Source organism: Haliotis rufescens, unplaced genomic scaffold (assembly GCF_023055435.1).
Source record: "Haliotis rufescens isolate VD_foot unplaced genomic scaffold, xgHalRufe1.0.p SCAF_73, whole genome shotgun sequence".
NCBI classification, from domain to species: Eukaryota; Metazoa; Mollusca; class Gastropoda; order Lepetellida; family Haliotidae; genus Haliotis; species Haliotis rufescens.
Window position 1 is genome coordinate 56,839 of NW_025964365.1, and position 5,662 is coordinate 62,500.

Below are 5,662 nucleotides of genomic sequence, written 5' to 3' on the forward strand. Positions count from 1 at the left end.
TTGTACATGAATAGCGAGTGAGTGAGTATGGTTTTACGCCGCTTTTAGCAACATTCCAGCAATATCACGGCAAGGAACACCAGAGATGGGCTTCACACATTGTACCCATGTCGGGAATCGAACCCGGGTTTCCGGTGTCACGAAATATATTCGCCCCCAGAATAAAATCTCCCCCCCCCCCCCCCCCCCCCCCCCCCCGGCGAATTTATACCGGTACAGTTCCGCCCCTCTCGAAATAAACTCTCCCCCACCCTACGAAATAAAATCTCCCCCCAGAATATTTCCTGCCCCGGTCGTTTTATAAATACTTGCCATGCAGTTGCCAATAGTTTTAATGTTAATTTGTTTATGTGTTTTTTTATTCATTTTTTTTCTCCTTTATTTTTTCTGAGTTATACATTTAGTTACTTGTGTGGGGTGTGGGGTGGGGGGTGGGGGGTGGGGGATGGTTATTTGTTGAATTTTAGTATTATTTTTTTTATTTGGAGGGTGTGGAAGGGGGGGGGGGGGGGGGGGGGGGGGTCCCACCTTTCCTTTCGTTTTTCATAATAATATATTTTTTTTAAAGATTACTTTATCTCAGTTCTATATGACGTTATTTTACTTCTCTGTGTCGTTCTTGTTTTCTCTTCAGTGTGAGGTTAAACTGTATCATTTTTACTATTTTGATATTTTTCAATATGTTGTGGTCATCAGTTATGCAAATCAGTTTCAGTGTGTCTTTTTAACAAGATGTTCTTCATTAATAATCACCGCCAGCCCCATTGTAACAATTACATGTACACTTTGCTTTGACGATGCCGGTTGATGTTGTTCAATACAGGTGTTTTTGAATCTATTCTACATGCTAATCATTTCGGGAAGATGATACACATTTATCTATATTTTGGGTTACTTTGCTTATAAAGATTATACATGTAAACGTACGCAGTCTTAGTAGATTTTAAAGTAGATTTAATCAGTGCTGAATTAGATAGTTATGATGTTGTATGTTTAACAGAATCCTGGTTGCACCATGATATTCTAGCCCCTGGTATTACATTGATACCATTTTCAAATCGTAGCCTGTATTAAGGAATATATTTTAGATCTTTAATCAGAGTATAACGGCGTGGATATGTTGACAGTTTTTACGTAGTTAGTGTTAAAACCGAATGTTTGCGAGGATTAATAAGATCTCTGAAATCAGTTACATCAGTAGTTCCGGTGTCACGAAATATATTCGCCCCCAAAATAACCCCCTCAACCCCCTTCCACACCCCCCCCCCCCCCCCCCCCCCCCCCCCCCCCCCCACACCCCGGGGGAGAATTTGTACGGGGGAGAGTTTATACCAGGACACCGGCGTGACGAGCGAACGCTTTAACCACTAGGCTACCCGACCGCCCCACATAAATACAAAAGAAGGCGTCAAAATCGTTATATTTACAACCTCGATCAACTTCTATTCCCTCTTATCAGAAAATATTCCATGCATATATCTTACATAAGACACAAAACGTGGATTGATCGTTTATTGTTAACAATTAGTTATAACCAAGCAATGATTATTTTCGACGTTTTTCCATAGGGCTTGGGGGCAGAATAGGTACCAGATTTGGGCACAACATCATTGTTGCCCTACTAACTAGTTTATATCAACTAACCGTAACATTTAATGCTATTTGGTTGATATCTAATATACATGTGCACTTGCTGCACATGATTTGGTGATTATAAGTGTGACTGATACCTTACATAACATGTTATTTGAACTACAGCCCTATCATGTTAGTGAGCACATATTGGTGGCAAAAATTCACATACACGACTACAATTACATTGTAGAGTAATAGTAGTTAGTGAGCTAAAGTTTCATTTCATTCCTTTTATATTAATGTGTATTCATAGCAAACAGACAGGCACTATATTATTATATTATATTTTATTACGTAAGTATAAAAGGGCTCATCAGCTCAGTGAGCAACAACGTCTATTAGATAAGCACTGTGACAGTGACTCGCGCAGCTTTTGGAAAGCAGTAGGCAAGATTGGTATCAGTAATGCCCGAGGGTATGATGTCCCCTGTGAGGTGAAACATGACAGTGGTATATCTACAGATTGAGGTGTAGTCTTGAATACATGGACAGATGAATATAGTTCTCTATTCATTGAGAGTACATCTCCTAGTTTTGATGATGGTCACTTCCATAAGATTTGTGATGAGTTGGCAAATGATCAGGTGAGAGTGGACTGCCAGTTTGATACCCGTGACCTAGATTCACCGATTACAGTGCCGGAAGTTGTTCGTGCAGTTGCACGAGCAAAACGCGCGAAAGCAGTTGGTTTTGACCTACTCCCGGCTGAGGCCCTAAAGAACGATACTTGCATCGATATCTTATTTAGAATGTTTTCCTATTGCTTTGATAATAAGGTATGCCCCGACTCGTGGCGAACAAGTTTGATTAACCCAATTAAAAAAAAGTGACACCGATCCCCGCGACCAGTTGGGCTACCGGGGTATTGCTCTCCTGTCATTGCCTTGTAAGATTTATTCTGATATATTAAATTGTCGTTTTAATTTGCTAGAGGTAAATAACATACTGGTAGATGAACAAAACGGATTCCGCTCAAAGAGAAATACACAAGAGCACATTTACAGCTTATTTTCAGTGATAAATAACTGGAAACTATCAAAACAATCGTCATCTGTGTGTTACATTGATGCTATGAAAGCTTTGATAAAAATTCATCGTAAATGTCTATGATATAAACTTATGAAAATTGGTGTAAACGGTAATTTTCTTCAAGCAGTCTTGGCAATGTATGACGATACTTGGTCATGTGTTAGAATAAATGATCACCACACAGACCGCTTTCCAGTATACTCAGGTGTACGTCAAGGGTGTGTTATCACCAACTTTGTTCTCTGTATTTATCAATGATTTGGTTGTTGAAATTGATAGCTTACACTGTGGTATCCACCTGGACACTGACATGCTGAGTATCCTAATGTATGCTGGCGATGTTGCCCTCGTAGCACCTCACGAGCACTCTTTACAGCGGATGTTAGATTGTGTAGCAAACTGGTGCGCACGTTGGCGCTTACTTGTCAACATCAAGAAAACTAAAGTTGTGCACTATCGTCCCAGTTACATTAAAATGTCCGATTTTGTTTTTACAATTGGGTCTGATCAGGTTGAAAGTACTCACGCTTATAAATACCTAGGTGTTTGGTTACAGGAACATCTTGATTTGAACTTTACAGTTAAAGAAATAGCTAAATCTGCAAATAGGGCACTTGGTGTTATAATTTGTAAATTCGAAGCAGCTGGTGGTTTAGCTTATAACATTTTTATGACTTTGTACAATAACTTGGTCCAGCCTATCTTATCTTATGGATCGGCAATTTGGGGAACTAAGGAATTTAGCTGTATAAATGCTGTCCCAAACCGAGCGTGTAGACTCCATATTTGGCTGTCCGTGATAAAAGTGGCTGGACATCCTCATTTACAAAAAATTGAAATTCTTCGGTTTTGGCGCAGTTTGCATGCTGCAGATCAATCCCGAATGCTGAGTTTTATTTGCAGATGGTCAGTAAAATTCCGTAGATCCTGGAATAATACAGTTTTCAACTACTTTCTCAGTTTACATTTACCAATTTATGATCTAAATAATATTTCTACTGAAGAGTTTAACTTGTCTAAAGTATGTCTGTTATCCTTAGACTATTCTGATTGGTTACGTGGGCTCTGGGACGATACGGGCCAGGTAAATGGTAATACCTTACGTACATACAGATTGTTTAAAGATTCTTTATCAGTAGAACCCTATGTCAGTTTATTGATGAACAGATGTCAGCGCAGTATATTAAGTAAGTTTCACTGCGGCTCACTGCCATTAGAAATAGAATTGGGAAGATTCACCCGCCCTAAAACACCGCTTATTCAACGTATGTGTAAATTCTGTAATTGCAATGCTGTTGAGGATGAAATACACTTCTTTCCTCTCTATCTTTTTTGTTCTCTCTATACAGATTTACGCTATGATTTATGGAATTTAGCTTCTCAATCAACTCCAAACTTTATACAGATGTCCGCTGCCGTTCAGACCGTGTTTTTTATGCGGAACAATAGGGTGGCTAGACCCCTAGACGCGCTTCTTCATCACATGTATCAGCGAAGACAACTGAGTCTTTCGTCTCTAGTTCTTAGTTTCTTAGTATCAGAATGCTCTCCTTTTGACCTTGCACTGGTGATAACTCATTTTTATGTATATATATGTACTGTGATATTTCTCATTTTTACTCATATGTATGTGACGTCCTGCGTGTCTCGTAGGCCATAATGACCGGACACTATACACACTATTTGTGTATTTTTATTGTCATTGTTGTACAGTGTGTGACACGTAAATAAAATTTTCTTCTTCTTCGTCTTCTTTTTCTTCTTCTTCTTCTTCATAAAATTTCATATACACATCAACAGTACATTCACTTTACAGAAGCATATATTTCATAAAATTTCATATATTTCATATTGATAGATTACGTATTGCATAAATAAATATACATTTCAAATTCACTTTACAGCAGAAATATGCAGTTCACAATCCAACATATTCAGCCACAGCGTCAGCATATTCAATTGGTGTGAGTCTGCCAGTCAACAAGTTGTCCTTCTCTGTCAGGATGTTGTCGTCTAATTAGAGATATTTCCTTCTCTTTGGTGGCAGTCGTCCTCCGGCATGAATTTGCATCAATAATGTCTCTGAAAGTGATTGTTCATTCTTGTCAATAAATTTAAAGATGTTTGGATGACTTAAGTCATTAAGTTGAGCATTAGCCATTTTGTTATGGCAGTATGACTTACTTACTTACTTACTTAATTTGGAGATTTAACGTGCGCTTTCCGACTGATGCGTATTTCGCACACGGGCCTGGCCAGGCCATTTAATGTGTTTCCGAAAGGGACGAAAGTGGTGTGTGCAACCCAAGAGGGGGCTTTAGGGGTTGCTTATATAGAATTTGGGAATTTTGAGATTTGGAATAGATGCCGATGGGGTTGGGGAGGAGAATAAGGGAGCTGGGTATGGAGGATGTTTGTTTGTTTATGTGATTTTGATAGATTATTGTGTTTTTAGATGCGTTTTATTAGTTCCGTTTTTATTAAGAATACGCCTAAGGCCTTGAAGTTTTCTAGTTTATTTTGTGGGTTTAGTATTGCTTCTAGAGTTAGAGCCTTGTTTAGATTGAGGGTGGTTTGTAATTCCCAAATTCTATATAAGCAACCCCTAAAGCCCCCTCTTGGGTTGCACACACCACTTTCGTCCCTTTCGGAAACACATTAAATGGCCTGGCCAGGCCCGTGTGCGAAATACGCATCAGTCGGAAAGCGCACGTTAAATCTCCAAAGTAAGTAAGTAAGGCACAGTGAGGTTAAACCGTTTTCGTTTGCTGGTTAGCTTTTACAGGTCAAAAGCAAAGTTAATCGCATTACTTTCGTGACGCATTTTAGGCCTGTCATACAGTTCCTAAAACAAATATATCCAATACAGCCGATGCAGGTCAATCATATTTGGCAAGACTAGATTACTGCAGTTATATATTTTATTAATATAATTAAACAATTGTTTTTATTTTTGTAAACTATTTTCATTTCAGAAACTAGATGTTAGTCTAGCCAG